This window comes from Centrocercus urophasianus, unplaced genomic scaffold (assembly GCF_019232065.1).
Source record: "Centrocercus urophasianus isolate 14NV4802_14NV808 unplaced genomic scaffold, USGS_Curo_1.0 seq_23, whole genome shotgun sequence".
Classification (NCBI taxonomy): domain Eukaryota; kingdom Metazoa; phylum Chordata; class Aves; order Galliformes; family Phasianidae; genus Centrocercus; species Centrocercus urophasianus.
The window spans coordinates 12,343,596-12,359,860 of record NW_024884789.1 but is presented as its reverse complement, the minus strand read 5'-3'; the positions used below and the strand labels follow the sequence as shown (position 1 = coordinate 12,359,860).

At 39.0% G+C, this 16,265-nt stretch overlaps 1 long non-coding RNA gene across 2 annotated transcripts; it reads left to right on the top strand.

Moving 5' to 3' along the window:
* Window positions 1–9,394: 9,394 nt before the first annotated feature.
* LOC122163463 lies at window positions 9,395–11,456 on the top strand. Of its 2 annotated transcripts, none has more exons than XR_006169943.1 (3): window positions 9,395–9,418; window positions 9,590–9,654; window positions 10,334–11,456. It is a non-coding gene; the product is annotated as an uncharacterized LOC122163463 (long non-coding RNA). The 2 variants fall into 2 exon arrangements; XR_006169944.1 differs by having other exon boundaries at window positions 10,235–11,456.
* Window positions 11,457–16,265: the final 4,809 nt, after the last annotated feature.

Genomic DNA, 16,265 nt, shown 5'->3' with positions numbered 1-16,265 from the left:
AAAATTTAAAGGGCAAAACAGCACAGTTTGGAAGTGAATGGCATAGCAGGAGGATAACATTAGGGGATCCCAAAGCAGTCGCTGTGGGATCTTCGTGAATACTCTCTGTTGCACCCTTTTTAGGTCTGGGGCCATAGATGTATTAAGGATATAGAGAGGAATCACATAGTCTCCTACTTGTCTTGCAGACAGATTACAATATTCTATGTCCATAGCGTTTTCAGACTTCTTGAATTAACATTTAACAAAGGGAACACAGTCTTTGCCTTTGACAAGAGTGACAGTAATTATGCACCTGGACCCACGTGAGCCTTAGAATCTCTTTGCAATTGGGATAAAAGTCTGAAAAGCAAACATCCTGCAAAAAAGCTGCATAAGAAGAGGAGGTGTATCTGTAGTATAACTAATGCTTTGCTGTTTTTATTTGGTTGGTTTCTATTGGAATGTTCTTCAAAATGACAATCTTGGCATCATAGTGATGTGCGTCATAAAGAGTTAAACCATGAATGTCTGTTAAAAGCCATCAATCCTTCAAACCTGGAGTATTTTAGGAGCTCTGTGAGCTCCAGTGTCAGCAGTCAGCCCGGCATAAAGGTCTCTACGATGAGAGTGAAATAACAAATTGAAAATGCCAGTAACCATGGGAGTTCTGTTTAGACTGCCACTTTCAGCATTGCTACTGCTCTAGTTCAGTCTGCTATAGTAACCGCCTCAGTTCCCAGGAAGTCCCACCTTCTAGCACACTCTCAACAAATGATCGCCATTCTGCAGAATATGACACACGAGTCCAGGCGCTGTTATCTAAAAATATTGCTCTGGTTTCCCTGAGCAGGAATCTTTCATGGTGTCAGTCTTCAAAGGAAAGACTTACAGTTCTTATCAGGAGTTCAGGGTTTTCCTTTGTATTGAGGATCTGAATTCTCTCCTTTGAAGATAAGAAAACTCTGCTATCACAGAATTTATCTGAATACAAATGGCTCTCTGGATTTGATAAACTGTTTAGGACTACCAGGAGCAGATCCTAAAAATGTATACATAGAGAGTTCAAAAGGTGAATTAGTTTTCCTTCTCTTTGCTATTCTTGATTGCTGTCTTGCCTGGCAATAAATAGTAATATTTAAGAATGTCATTTTTAATATATGGTTTTTATGGAATTATACCATGATTCAACATTTAAAAATAAAAATAAATGTTTTACAGGCAGACCAGGGTGTGACTTTTGAAAAACTATTGCTTGTTTTTAATAAATTTAAGACCAAGCACAGGTGATTCTTTAATATTTGATCAAATGTCAATACTGTGGCTCATGTGCTTGAAATAGAAGAAGAATTTTGATTTGCAGTACATTTTGAACAGAGTCATAGCGTTCCATCACATCTGGGAACAGTGAAGAGATGAACATTATGAGCTTTTTTTCCTAACACCAAACACAAAGTATTAGCACAGCCTCAGATAAAACGCCATCACGAGAAATAAATGGAAAAATATAACTGCCTAACAAAGATTGTAAAGAGGCACTGACAATTCAGTGAATTGGCCTTTTATATTAGCAAGGTTGAATGACATCTTGAAAAAAGTCAATTTGCAAATTCTCTATTAAAAAAACAAAATCAAAGCTAGGTTGCAGTAATGATTTTAAGTTTGCTAGTATGTTTGCATGAGGTTTCTTGCTTGAATAATGTGCTAATTGCCTTTTTAAGCTTTTAGCCTTCAATTTTAAGTTAACAATGCAACTGAATTTGCGTACTTAAAAAAAAAAAAAAAAAAAAAAAAAAAAAAGAGTGAGATCTTGTAACTGAGAGTTCCTGTAACGTTTGCATAGAGCTGGTGCTGAAGAACTAATGTTTAATTACATACTGTTTCTGAACATTCTTTTAAGTTAAAACAAAAACCAACAAACCCACAGATGAGGTATGTTTGTGCCCCGTCACTGTGTAATACTGACCAGAAATAGTTGGCCATGAACAAATAGTTGGCCTTGAGTAGTAAATTTTACTGTCTGAGCTGCATAATAGGATATCCTGTAAAACAGGAGAGTTAGAAATCTGCATGGAGGATTGAATTGGAAGGTTGCCAGAAGTTCAAGGGCCACATTTATTTTGCATAAAATGGAGCAGATGGTAGCTGACTTCATCTTTGATGCTGTGGTACAGTCCGCAGAGATTATAAATCCCAGCGTGAAATGCTCCATTTTTTTTGCTTACACTGAGCAAGTGATGAAGGAAGGCACAGCATATCTTGCAGATAGTTTCAAACACCTACTTTTATCTTAGGTTTGATGCTGCATTATTGTTTCTCATCTCGATTTTTTTCCAGCAGGAGTTCTGTTTAGCACCCCCAACTAAAAGTATGCGATTGATTTGTAACTGCAGCTATTTGGCAGTTTCTTGGCAATATTGTTGGAGCTTAGCCTACACTGGCATAGAAATACACCCACTTTTTTTTTGTTCCTTTACATAAACGTTTATAAATCGTCCATCACTATTTGATTTTTCTGATGCCGTTCACATGCATAAGCAGATCAACCAATAGATTAAAGGCCTAAAGTCAGCGTTTGAAATTCTTAGACACTCTCAAAAAGCCTATGGGATATTAACATATTGCTAAGGAGAGCATGTCTTAGATTGTCCCTGAGGACCTTCTCCTAATAGCTATTTAACATGCCACGAGTGTCCGAGATTAACAGCTTTTTTGGATGAGAGAATAAGAGATTTAGTGTTTAATTCAGCAAATCTTAAATGTAAAAATAGCTCCACTCGTATTAAGCAAAACAAGCAAACATTGATCAAATGTTACACAGCTTTGGTTTTATAGCGTCAAATTTCCAGGAAATCCACATCTATGTGTGCATGACTGAGAAAACATTATGGATAGTATTGGATCAGGCAGTATTTGTGAACATATCTGCTGTACCTGGTCACATATTATTAACTCACATATGATATCCAGGAGCTTAACTGTTTTTATTTCTATTGCTAAGGCTTAGATACAAACTGCTTATCTGATGAAAATACTGCTATTCCAGGTTCAAGGGGGCCAAACAGTGGATGTGAGCACAGTGAGGAAGCAGGTAGTGCATTTTGGCAGTGGTGACAGATGTCAAAGACAAACCACGCTCTGAATGGCCATGCAGATTTTTATGAATGCTGCATGCAAGTTATTGCTCACTGCTGGAAAAAAAATTCATAGCTGATCATGGGGACTATGTTGAAAAATAGTATTTTGTAGCTGAGAACTTGCTCTATCTAATACTATTGTTGTGCTTATTGTATCTGTTGTAGTTTTGAAGTAGGAAGCATCGATTTCAGAGCAGCCTATGTACTTTGTAAGAATGCTGCTTAAATATGATTTCTGATAATTAGATCTGTTAGTAGAAAGATTATCTAAAAAGTAGCTACTATATGTAACTGCTAGTATTCCTGAATTTATTTCCTCGAGGGAAAAAAAGTAAGATGTTTTGACATCCAGTGTTGCAATCAGTATTGTTTAATACTTGTGAGGCCCTGACTTAGCCCGTCTGCTTTGCTGTAACCTGGCTGCACAGAGCAAACAGAAATATGGAGGCTTAAATGGTGGAAATTTCTCTGCATGTCTTTCAGGTCCTGCTCCCTGTATCCCATGTAGGTGTCCCTGTATCGCTTGTCTGGATCTCTGGCTCAATCTTTAAAAAAAGTTTAAGATCTGAGCAAAGTTCAGATAGGTTTTTGGAGGCTTTTTGGAGGCTCCTGGTGCTGTAGCTCTCACCTTTAGTACTATGCAATGCCATGAATACTTCTAATCTCATGATATAGTAACAGGTGCACAGCAAGAGTTGTATCATTGCTTCAGCTGGAACAGCATTGGAGCTGCCTGTGATTTGTGACAAGGCTTGACTTAGTGCAAAGCCTAGAGTGCATCACCAAAACCTATGGGCTAGTACTGACATGCACAACTTCTGCTAGAAACTGTGCCAAGCCTATAAAACAGTCATATTTCAGCTTTATAGATGGACGTGAACAGGGTCAAATCATTTATTTTAGTATTACAGACAGTAGGATTTTTTCATTAATTCCTTTTAATGTCTAAAAGGGGGGGCTATAGGAAAGGAGAGAGGCTCTTTAGCAGGGTCTGTTGCGATAGGAGTAGGGAAAAGGTTTCACACTAAGAGAAGGGAGATGTAGATTGGATATAAGAAAAAAGTTTTTTAATATAAAGGTAGTGAGGCACTGGCACAGGTTGCCCAGAGATGTGGATGCCCCATCCCTGGAGACACCCAAGGTCAGGCTGGAGGGGCTCTGAGCACCTGATGGAGCTGTAGGTATCCCTGGTCAGTACAGGAGAGTTGGACTAAATGGCCTTCGAAAGTCCCTTCCAATTCAAACGGTGCCATGATTCAGGAATTACTGTTCTTGTCCTAATACTGCAACAGGAAAACAAAACAAAAAAAAAAAAAAGGGAGGGAAATATTTAGAAATGATTGCAACTGCATCTCTTCCTTTACTTGAGAATTCTGTTTTCAAACAACGGCTTCCTCTTATAGCTTTTAATACTTAATTAGTCATTTTAATCAGCATGGAGTTGTTCTAATTTGTTACTTCTGTCTTCTGATTATGAAATATGACAGTTCTAAATATTTAATGGGAACTGGTGTAATAGCCATGTGCTTTTGTTGTATGCTGTTGTTGTATGCAGTATTTCCTTCCTTAGTATCATAAAATATGTAATATACCTGTAGCAAAGAGACTCTAGTAGAGAATACAGGTGGAACTGAATTTCTAAAGCAGGCGTAAGTTCACAAGCGCCGTTCCCAATGTCTCATATCTCGTAAGCATCAGTGAAGAAGTTTCTCCATCTTCCTTTTGATGCAGTAAGTCCACATAGTATTCAAAAATACACTGTTCGTTTAGAATTTATCTTTAAATATTCTTTGAAACAGGTATTATTCTGCCAAGAAATTATTTCCTAAAATGAGTTTATAGAGAAATATTCTAATATGAAATAGAACTGTACAAAACATTATGATGTAAAAGTCTGAGAGTCATGTAGAGAGGTCTTTTGTTCATGTTTTAAGTCACTCAGTGAAGACTACTATAAGCAAAAACACAGCTGGAGAGCCTCCTAAATGTCTCATTGATGGTTCTGAGAAGAGAATTCCATCCATAATCTTAACAGAAGCAGAACAAGCTGATAATATGAAAAAGAAGAACAAGCATTTTATGGCATCTAAGGTGAGCTCTTCCTGCTGAAAGAGCTAATTTCAGGTTGGCTGCATACTTGCAGGCTGAAATAACTTTTGTGATCACTTCAAAAATGATGCAAATGAATATAGGATTTTGATATGTTGATATTGATACCAAAATCCAGAAAGCCTGCAATGCATTAAGGCTGTTACTGATCAAACTCTACTGATGCTAGGCCAGTAACGGGAAGGCAAAAATCATGTTGAAGTCAGAATTTCATTATAGAATAGCTGAAGAGACCAAACAAAGCTACTCATATATCCAAAATAATTAAGCAGCAACCATAGAACCATAGACAGCACTAAGTACTTTTCTTAAGACAGTGGTCACAAGAGTGGGAAGTTATCTGTGAGTAGCTGCCAAATCAACAGTGAGCTCTGCATTCAGTTCACACCGCCGGTTCATCCTGACCACAGAGATCGCGGCAGTGGCAGCGTGTCAGGGACGAGTTGCTACTGTTTTCATTGCTCAGTTATTCACAACAGTCCATCTGGGACTGCTGCTGCAGAAGCTGATTTTCATTTCACCTGCATCTTTTCTCACCTCTGTTAAACTGCATCTGAGATTTGCTATGTGCTGTGCTCTAGCTCCCGTTCAGCCATCTCGGACTCCGCTGTATCTTGACCACTGCAGATACAAAGTACACCAAGGGCATTTTTAAAGCTTTTTCCTCATTATCAGAGATGCTTCTTCCTGACTGTGTTCTCGGTGTCATTTTGAGGTTGTGTCTAGCTGACAGCCATATGGCATGTAAGCTTTCTACCAGTCCAAAGGAAACTGTACATCAAAGAGCGTTGTTTAGCATTCCAATTGTGTATGCTTTCCGAATAAACCTTGTAAGAAAAGCCCAACAAATGTGGTCAGAAACTGAGCATCGTGTTTGAAATTTGTGAAAAAAATCAAGTACTTCTTAAAAGGTGGGTGCGAATTCTAATGTGGAATCTGTGTTTTTCACTAAAACATGGAGCATTTGCAGGGTGTTCTCAGCATTGATTCTAACAACTGGGAATTAGGAGCTGGAGCTGAGCTGCAGTGTGCTACATAACAATTATTGAATTCTTTAGAATTGAAGCAAAAACAACTGGAGCATAAATGTTATGAAAATACCTGAGAATTTCTGAGAAATATTAGAAATAAAATAGTTACCCAAAAAAGAGCTAATTTGCTTTTTCTATTATAAACAAATTTTTGTATCAATATGGAATAGAAAACCATTACTCGGTACCAATATCATCAGAAATAGCACAAATCCTCATGTCCAGTTGCTTCATTCATTCATTACACTCCTCTTCGGGCAGGATTTTAATTCATGGCATCTGACACCATTTTCTTGGTAAATAATACAATTCACGTTGGAAGGGAAAATGAGGTTGCTGATTTGGAAAACAAAGACTTCTATGATTTATCTCTAGTAAGAGCACAAAGGTTTTATTTTTCCACATGGTCATTAATTGCAAGTATCAGGAATATGAATTTAAATCTGTGAATGTGTGACTTTTCAACTCACTGCTGGAGCAGCAGATAATGTAGAAGCAGGCAGTTTGTGCCTCGGTGTGAAAACATTCCAGCCAGGAACGTGTTTGCGGTATGAGGGTGAATAAACGTGCAGTGCTAGGCTGAGCACTGCCTTTATTCAATCAGATCAAGATTTGTTTAGAAAATATGATGATCAGATTCTTTATTAAGTATAGATTTTTATTAACACTATATGGTATTTAATTTTAGAATGTTTGAATTGCTGAAATAGTCATTACTAAAATAGAAATTATTTGCCTTAATACATGTTTTTCTTTCTAAATGTTTTTTTCAGCCACCTGGAACTATAGAACTATATTCCAGTTATACTTCTGAGAAAAATCCGATTCTTATTTTAAATTGCTATGTCAGCCTCACTAGGTTAACTTCCAGGAGATATTTTACTCAAGAATTAACTTTTTGCCGGTGCCAGTAGCCTAAATTGCAGCACAATGTGAAAGCCTTCCCTGGCAGAGTAATTCTGAACAGAAGGCTGCCTTTAAGCATCACTTCTCCATATATGCCACTGCTTCCTGATGTTTCATCCTTATCTTTCCTGAAAAGTAAAATATTAGCCTGTCTCAGACCTTCAAAGGGATGAGCTGTTTTCCACTGACTTGTACACGGCCTTTTAAAAAACTAATTTTGGGGATTGGCAGATCTGTGGAGTAATCCCAGCTCATTGTAAAGGATATGCACAGTGTGCGCATTAGCTTAGAAAACATGAAAACATCTTTTTTTAAAGACTGTCACATGCAGATAGGCATCTGCTTATCGTTTACGTTTAATATCTGTACTCCACCTGTCTAAATAAAAGCAATAGCAGTTGACTGATTCATTGTTAATGTTTCCCAGTGAAGCCATATATTACAAGTGTTACATGAGAGAGAACTACCGGTCCAACATACACAATTTGTTTGTAACAATGAAATTAACTGCAAACCACCATTTGTTTAGGGCTTCAGTGTTTTGCTAGATATTTAATGTCTGGAAAAAGAATTATTTGCTGCACATAGACTTGTATTAGTGTATTAGCACAATTAAGAAAATCACCCTGCAAATATCTGCTGCAGGCACATTAAAGCAACAACAGACAAGCAAACAAACCACTTGATAGAAATCTGTGGGCTGCAGAACATCACGGTAGAGATCCTTTGCAGAATTCTGTGCAGTCTTTGCTTACCTTTGTTGTTTCATAGGATGGATTTTTATTTTCATAGCATTCTCGTTTGTGATTTAATACTGCCTGCTCATACAATTAATTGTTTTTTTATTATAATTGTGGCACCACAGTAGTATTTCTGTTGTTCAAGGCCACAGTAATGCAATACTATTAATCATAATGCTGTATGAAAATTCCATTTTCTCTCTGCACATCAGTTAAGCATCAAAAAAGTGTGCATTGAACTTCTCTCCTATACCTCTGTTGTTTACAGTTTGGTTCTACAACGCTACGCTGCACTCCATTGCTAGCAGACCTTAGCGTGGGTCCACATTACAGAAGTATCTTTACTGCAGCTGACAGAAAGAGTAATGTTGGCTAGAGAGAATGTGAAGAAAGAAACTAGAGGATATTTTCACTACTTTTATGAACTTATGCAATGCGGGCACCTGGAATAATGTAACAGCAGAGCAAATCGAGAGGAGACAGAATGCTATGCGGGTTGGTGAAATAAGGAAGAAAATAAAGATAATCAAGGTGAGAAGTTAGCACAGAAATTATGTCTTCCCTCCCCCGCCAAACATTGTGTAAGGCACAAAAGATGTAGGTTTCAGTTTTAAAAATGAGATGATTATTTTGATAAGAATGCCTGTAGTATGCAGAAACGTAATACCAAAAGTCAGCATAATAATTGTTTGTGATAAACAGCTAATAAGCGTTAGAGGTGACAGAATGACACAGGCTGTTACTCAGGCTCTGTTGTGCTTTGGGTGCCATCTCAGACAGTCAGTGCTCATATGCCATCCTTGCTTTCATAGTTGAATGATGGTGCTTCCCCATTGTTAACTCAGGGCTGTGAAAAGCACAAGAAATTGAATCTGGCTCTTGTTTGCACACTTGCATGGAAGCCACAGTTGCTGCATTTCTCCAATTTCTCTCCTGGATAGGATGAGCACCTATTCATTCTGAATCTTAGTACGAATACTGTCAACCTCACAGTTATTTTTATAAGTTTAAATTCCTTAATTACTTTAAAGATATCTACCATTTTATCAATTTTTTTCAAATCAGCCTATGTGCTCAAAACCTATTAAAGAAGCACGTGTGCTATGATAACATAAATCTCCTTTCCTTAGTAAACTGAGCTAAATACCTCTAAGAAGCCAAATGAAGGTTTAATCTTTAAGTAATGACATTTACAAAAAATCTGTTTCTTACAGATGGCCCTTCTGAATTTAATGTCAGTTTACTACTACTATTGAAAGGTACAGGAATAAATAAACTATATTCTTTGGAAGAATTTTTAACCCCTCCTCCGCATTTCCGTGAAAAAAACATGATTTTCACACAAGCTGTTTAGAACACTTACACCTGAGATGTTACACAGCGAACAGTTACTTTGTCTGCTTCAGAGCTAAGTCAATATTAGCACTGATGAAGTATGCATTACCATGGTATTCAGATGGACTTTGCATTTTGATTAAAGTACAAACATATCAGGGATGCCAGACGTGCAGTCCAGGTAGGCAGCATGCTTTCTGTTTTGTAATGTGTCAGGGGATCCACAGACTGTCAAAATTTAGTCAGTGACCAAATACTCAACAATCTGGAGATGGTGGAGAGCCTAAAAATATTAATACCATTTCAGAGTTACAGCTTGCAACTTTATCTTTTTTTTTTTTTTTCTTTTAAGGCACTGTGGCAGTTCCTGTTAATAACACAGTATGTCCAACATGCAGCAACTTGAAGGAAAGGCAAGTAAGTCAATTGCTGAATATTCAGGCAAAGAAATAGCTGTATAGATCTGAGGCCTGTTGGTCAATTTCAGTCTTCATAAATAGCAATTGGTGGATCAGTAAAAAATTCTTCATCATTTTTAAACATTTTAGAATGTAAATGCAAAATTCTAGGACATGGTAATTGAAGCAAGACACTCTCCTGCATCAACCTGTGTAACCTGTGTGCTGGCCGCATGGGGGCTGCTGCAGCCTTTTCCATCCCTTGGTACCACCTGCAGTGAGACGAGCAGGCACCTCTGTGGCCCTCCATCCTTCCTCAGCCCTCTGTGCTCAGTGCTGAGCAAAGGCTGTGCCAACAGCCTGCCAGGCTGCCAAGTGCCTGGGCCCCTCCCCAGCTCTGAGCCCTGGGCTGGGCCCTCATCCCACGGGGCAGTCATTGCCTCTGGGGAAAGCAGAGGGGACCCAGGAAGCCCAGGGCAGACTCCCAAGTACTAAAAATGAAGAGGCACTTACTGGTTTTGCTTTAGAAAATCAATTTAGTTTCTTATTATAATTATTATTTTATATTGCATTTGTATTTAAAATTGTTTATTGTCCAGTTTTGAAACCAAAGTCCTAATAGAGCAACGGGCATGGACCTTCACACTGAGCTTAAGTCCTTCTTCCTGTCCAAACCAAAGTCTTCTGCTTCTCCCAAGGAAAACTGAGGAAAACTGCCTCTGTACCTTCTCTGGTGCTGCCTGCAGGCCTCAGGGAGCTTGTTCTCTGGATTCTTCCTGGTCCTAACACAGCAACTGAGAATATGCCAGCCCAGTCCTGCCCTCTTCTTCAGTGCTTACCTGGAGGCCATGTGGAGCTTCGTGCCATCTGCTGGACTCCTGTTGTCCCAGCATGATGGCTTAGAAGATGCAAGTCCCAGTCCTGCCTTCTTCTTCAGGACTTGCCTTGAGGCTACAGGGAGCTCAGGACCATCCACTGGACTCCTATTGTCCCAGCACAGCAGCTCAGAGGGCACTAGTCTCAGTCCTGCCTCCTTCAGAACTCACCTCAAGGCTGCAGGGCTCATCCATTGGATTCTTCTGGTCCTAATGCAGAAGCTTAGAAGATGCCAGTCCTGCCCTCTTCTTGAGGGCTCAGCTGGAGGTCACAGGGAGCTCACGGCTGTCTGGTGGACTCCTCCCATTGTCCTGGTGCAGAAGTATAGAGGGCACCAGTCCCAGTCTCTCCCTTCTCCTCAGAGCTTGGGAAAGGAGAGGTGAGAGGTCTTGGGGAAGAATGAGGATGGGGAAGAAGGGCTTTTGAGGGCAGCAGCTGGCCTAGGGGCTTTCTGGCAGATGGTGACTGCTCAATGCTGAGATGGAAATTGAGAGTCCCTGGTGCATCGCCAACAGATGTAGCGACAGCTCCGGGCAAGCATGGTGTCAGGTGTGATGGAGGTGGGTCTCCCTCCATTGGTGGTTTATCTTCTGGAGGCGCGTCCACCTCCATGGTCTCAATGTTGCTCTCCAGTGGGTCTATATTCATTGGTTCAGCTTTGCTGATGCTCTATAGAAGACGAAGCTTCTTTGGTGGAGGAGGATCCATCCTTCTCCAGAAGGTTCCCACAATGGGAGGAAATGGTCTATCCAAGGAGCTCCTTGTCTCAGGTATATGCTTTCCGGACAGAAGTCGGTTAGCGACTGGAGTGGCTGAAGTCCCCAGGTTTACTCAGTGCAGAGCAGGCTGATGGGAGGCCTATGGCAGCTGCAGCTCTTCACAGGGAGTGGAGGGCAGCGCTCTGTAGGGACAGCGATAGGGCCTGAGGGAATGGAATGGAGCTGTGTCAGGGGAGGGGCAGGTGGGGGTGAGGGACTGCGCCAGATGGTGGTGGGCATGGCGTGGCAGTGGGCACGGCTCCAAGCTGCTGCAGCTGAAGGAGCATTTGCATGTGGGTGGTCCCTTAGTGGAGCAGGGGTTGGACTTGACGATCATTGTGGGCTCCTTCTAACTCGGGATATTGTATGTCCAACTAGTTTTGTAAGGGAAGGAAGCAATGCTCCTCTTCACCCAAAAGTCCAGATCAAGTTGCTTTCATTTAGAACACAGAAGACCTCTATTTCCTTCTACTGCTAGTGAAGATCGACTCACCCATGCCAGTAAGGATTTTGGAATCAGCCATCTTTGTTGTTGTTGTTTCATGGAAGTGTTCACAGTTCACACTGTAGGAATGACTCAAACCTGATGAGTAAATCGGGAACTGGAGTGATAAGAAAACAATCTCCATCCTCTTATTCTTTGCTACTCTAATACCTTTTTCTCGTTTTGGTTTAGCAGCCAACTTTGTTAAGAAAAAAATAATCAGGCTCAGATTTTCCCATAATTCATGAACATATTACAGATGTGGTAACAGCGCCAAGAAAGCAGTTCCAGTACCAGTTTTATGAACAGAAACTGCCATGCAAATACAGTTCATTGTAAAGGATATAAATTGATCTAACAATCTGAAATGGTGCCACTTTCTCCTCATTGTGATTTGCCCGCAGTTGGTGATCTCGCAGCACAAATTCTGAATAATACTCTACTAAAGGAAAAATGGCTTTAACAGCTTTCCTTCTTTTATTTTTGTGTTATTAGTTCCTTTCTTTTGAGAAAATGAGAATATGAGAGAATACTTTTAACTTAGAACCAGAATGTTCATTTGTTTATTCTTCAGTTATTATTAAAATCTTCCCAAGAGTAATTCACTGTGATGTAACACGGTTATTTTATTATATCAAAGAAGGTGCATCATTTAACCCCTTCAGCATTATTGTTATTATCAGTAGTTTCAGAACTACCTTGTTGAAGTCATGCACAATATCTCTTTTTTTTCTCTGACCAGGACTGTGAGAGAAAGTGATAGAGAGAGAAAAAAACAGATCAAGCAGTAGCATTCTCACATTTCATGTCAGAACAACCTGGCAATTGCTTTCACGAGACTTCAACAAATTCACATGAATTTCTGCCCCATTTTTTTTTCTTGAGTAAGTAGAAAATATGACTCCAAACTTTACTGAGTAGAGTCATTTTTCAACAGAAGTCTCTAGGACATACACTGAATCAGTATTAAGTCACTTCTCACACTACTGAAGACTTCTGCCAAGTATTACAACAGTGTCTGTCATCAACTCAGTGGAACAATGTTCTTTACTACTGAATTACTGAATTGGATAGTAATGGACAGAAAGCAAAACAGAACAGTTTTCCACATGGATTTTCTTTATTGTATGAAGTACAGACAGTAGCGAACATCTAGGATTCAATCTGTTCTTAGGTAAATGATAAAAATGAGTCGACAAGACAAGGCGTATGCCCTCTGTCACTGATGTAAGAACAGGACAACTAGTTGCAATAGATAATTGAGTATGCATAGTATTAACTTCTAAAATCAATTTCTTAAATGAGAAAAGAAAAGAATAAAAGGCTTATGCCATAATGTTGATCTACTAACTTTGTTTTGATGTAAGGTTACCATAAAAAAACATCTGGAAAGTGAACATTTTCTTTAAGATTATCTGTTAATAACAACTTAGACTTAGCTCTGGCTCTGTTTGCAGCCATTTTCACTCTTGTAGAACCCATCTGATTCAAGCATTTCTTGTAACTTTAAATAGCTTTGAATGTGTTCTGGCCTGAGGAGTCTGAGTAATGTGAACAGTGCACAGTAATGTGCATTGAAGGGACACTGACTCTCCTTGATTATAAATATATACTTTTTATCTTGCATGATGGTATAGCGAATGTGTTTAAAAAAATAATGTTTGGGGTTAGTTCATTTTATTTCTTAATTTACGGAGGCATACCTTAACGTTTAAAAGACTGGAAGCTTGTGCTTTTCTTTAGGATTGCACGTTAGACTTTTCCTATCATCTCAACAAGGAAAATGCAAAGAAGTTGTATATGCCTAACACAAAATAATGGTAGAAACAGATAATCCCTTAGTGTTTATATTTGTGCCAAATTCCTAAGGTATGATATTGTAACAACAAACCACATCAGACTAAATGCAATCAATTTTACAAGCATACCTTATGGAATACTTGAGTAAACTATACATGTGCTGAATAGTGTTTGTTTTGCAGATGTTCCTGTTTGTGCATTCATAGTTACAGGCTTCCCATCTGAACTTACCCATTCCACTAAAATTTTGGCAGCAGCTCCAACAGCAATGTCACACAGATTGGTACTTGCTGTATGTGTGTAGTGCCTCTAAGAATAACAAATAATACTAAACAAACCTGTAACTACAATGCTAATGAGTAAGATTTCCTCACTTAGCTATATATTCTTTGCTGACATACAAAATTAGAACTAGCAATTGCACCCCAATTCCCAGGTTGCATTCCAACAGTGATCTGACACAAATAGAGTGCTACTCAGGAGGGTTAAAAAAACCACAACATTTAGGTATATTTTTAACAGTTGATCAGCAGCACTAAATCTAGAATGAAACAGTAGGTTGGCTTAGGATTTCATGATAAGAAGTAAGGTTGTTTACATGCCTTAAGAACAAATTCTGCTATTCTGGCATAGCAAGGTTTCTGGAGTATCAACTGATTTCCCAGTATCTGCACCTTCAGCCTTGATATGGGAATATGAAGCAGTTCAACCAAACTATCCGTGTTGCCCAAAACCCTGATGGACCCTATTTGCCTTTTAGCTGCATATGGATGAGATGGCCGTGGTTAAGAATGTGAAAGGATCAACAAGCTAAATAGCATGGTGCCAGGGTGAGAAGAAATCAGCAAGCTTTTGCATACATTGATGCACTGTCTAAAGACATGACAATTGAAACAGTGTGAGGTTTTTTTTCCTAACCCCAAGCTTTTTTTCCATAAAAGAAAAATGGATTACCATCTTGACAACTGTTATACCGGGCCTTCTGGCTACAGAAGTAAATGACAGTCATTTATTGTGCTAGTTCTTTTCCAGTCTCCATTAATTTTTTTTGTTACACTTGAGCAGAAGCAGTTGAATGCAACTGCCACCTTATTGAGAAATGCATGCCAGAGAAAAGCTCTATGCTTCTCAGTGACAATCCTCTAACTACTATGTTGTTCCCTTAAAACCATAATGTACAAGAAAATGCCTTCACTCATATTTGTCCTGCTGAAACTTTACCTCAGTTCCATCCTGCAAGTTATCAGTAAACAATCTATTTATTAATTATCCCTCGATAAGGCATGCTTTGGGCTCCATTTGCTGCCTGCTCTACTCACTTTCCCATATCCCACTTGAAAAAACTTCGTAGTTAGCTGACACCTCTTGCTCTGAAATGCCTGAACGTGACAAGTAAAATAAAAGCAATATGAACAAGTGCTGCTTGATGTGTGGAATAAAGTTGGTAATTGCATTCATCATTTCTAATTATCTACCTATTAAGCTTGTCCAAGACGCTCATCTATCAACTAAGGGGCTCTTGGAAAGAAATCCTTTGTAATTATGGGGGTTTATTTACTAGCTTTCATTCATTTGTGAGTTGCAAAGTTGTGAATGATTATTAATCCTGCTCGGTAAACTTGTTTTGCTCCTATAGCTTTGTAGTATGGTGCAAAAATGTGATATTCAAATGTTTGCTCAAGGACTCAGGTAATGGTCTTACAGACCAGACTATGCAGTCGTGTACCTACAGAATGCACAAGGTTAATAAATCAAACACGTAAAGTTAATCTTAATTCTGTTGCAATCTTAATATTCTCTTTGTATTTATTTTGATTTAGATAGAACATAAACGTCCACTTTTTTTCCCCACTAGTTACATGTGTTGTTAAAAATGTGTTTCAAACAACTGGGTTATCTCTCTTTCTTCCCCATCACTTCTTCCTAAATTAAGTTCCCATCTCTACTACTCCTTCATTTTCTCACTTTCCTGCCGAGTATCATGAGCCTTTCTTTATTTTTTGTACCCCACTTTGGCAGGACGGTGTATTTTTTAGTTACCTAAACTCAATGATTTAGAGGCATAAATACTAAGTAGCAGTTATTTAACTACTAGACATTGTGTACGTTTTTCTTCACTTCTCTGAAGAGCCTTGGAAGCAAATCAAGGCCAAAGATGATGGTTCAGATGAAGAGAACATTTTCCAGGCTAAACACAGCAATTTGATCTTTAGAGCTTCAGTTTACAAAAATAAGGATCTTCATTTATTCTTCTGAAAAATACCTACATCTGAAACAGAATTTAAGCTAAATAAATTGGGCAAGCCCGAAGGCTGCTGTGACAGGTGCCACTAACAGTAAGGTGAGAGAAGCATGGGCAGATAAAAAGTTGAGTGATGAAGAATACATTTAGTTAAGAACTTTCCCATTATTTACCTTTGCAATTCACCAGAAATAATTTCATATTTTACTAGAAGTATTGCACTTTTGTTTTTTAAATCATGGTAGACGGGGCAGCAAAGTTGTGAGGAAAAAAATAAACTGGAATGCTCTCAGAGACACACAGGTCACTGTAACTAATATTTGAAGGAGAGGAAGCACTAGAGGCTAAAAGATAGGAGAAAAAAAATGAACGTCTTGGTCACGTCGTGATTCAGCGATCTTCACATCAGCGAATAAAGGAGTGAAAAGGAGCAGCTCCCGCTGCGCCCCGGGGCAGGGCTCCGCCCGCCC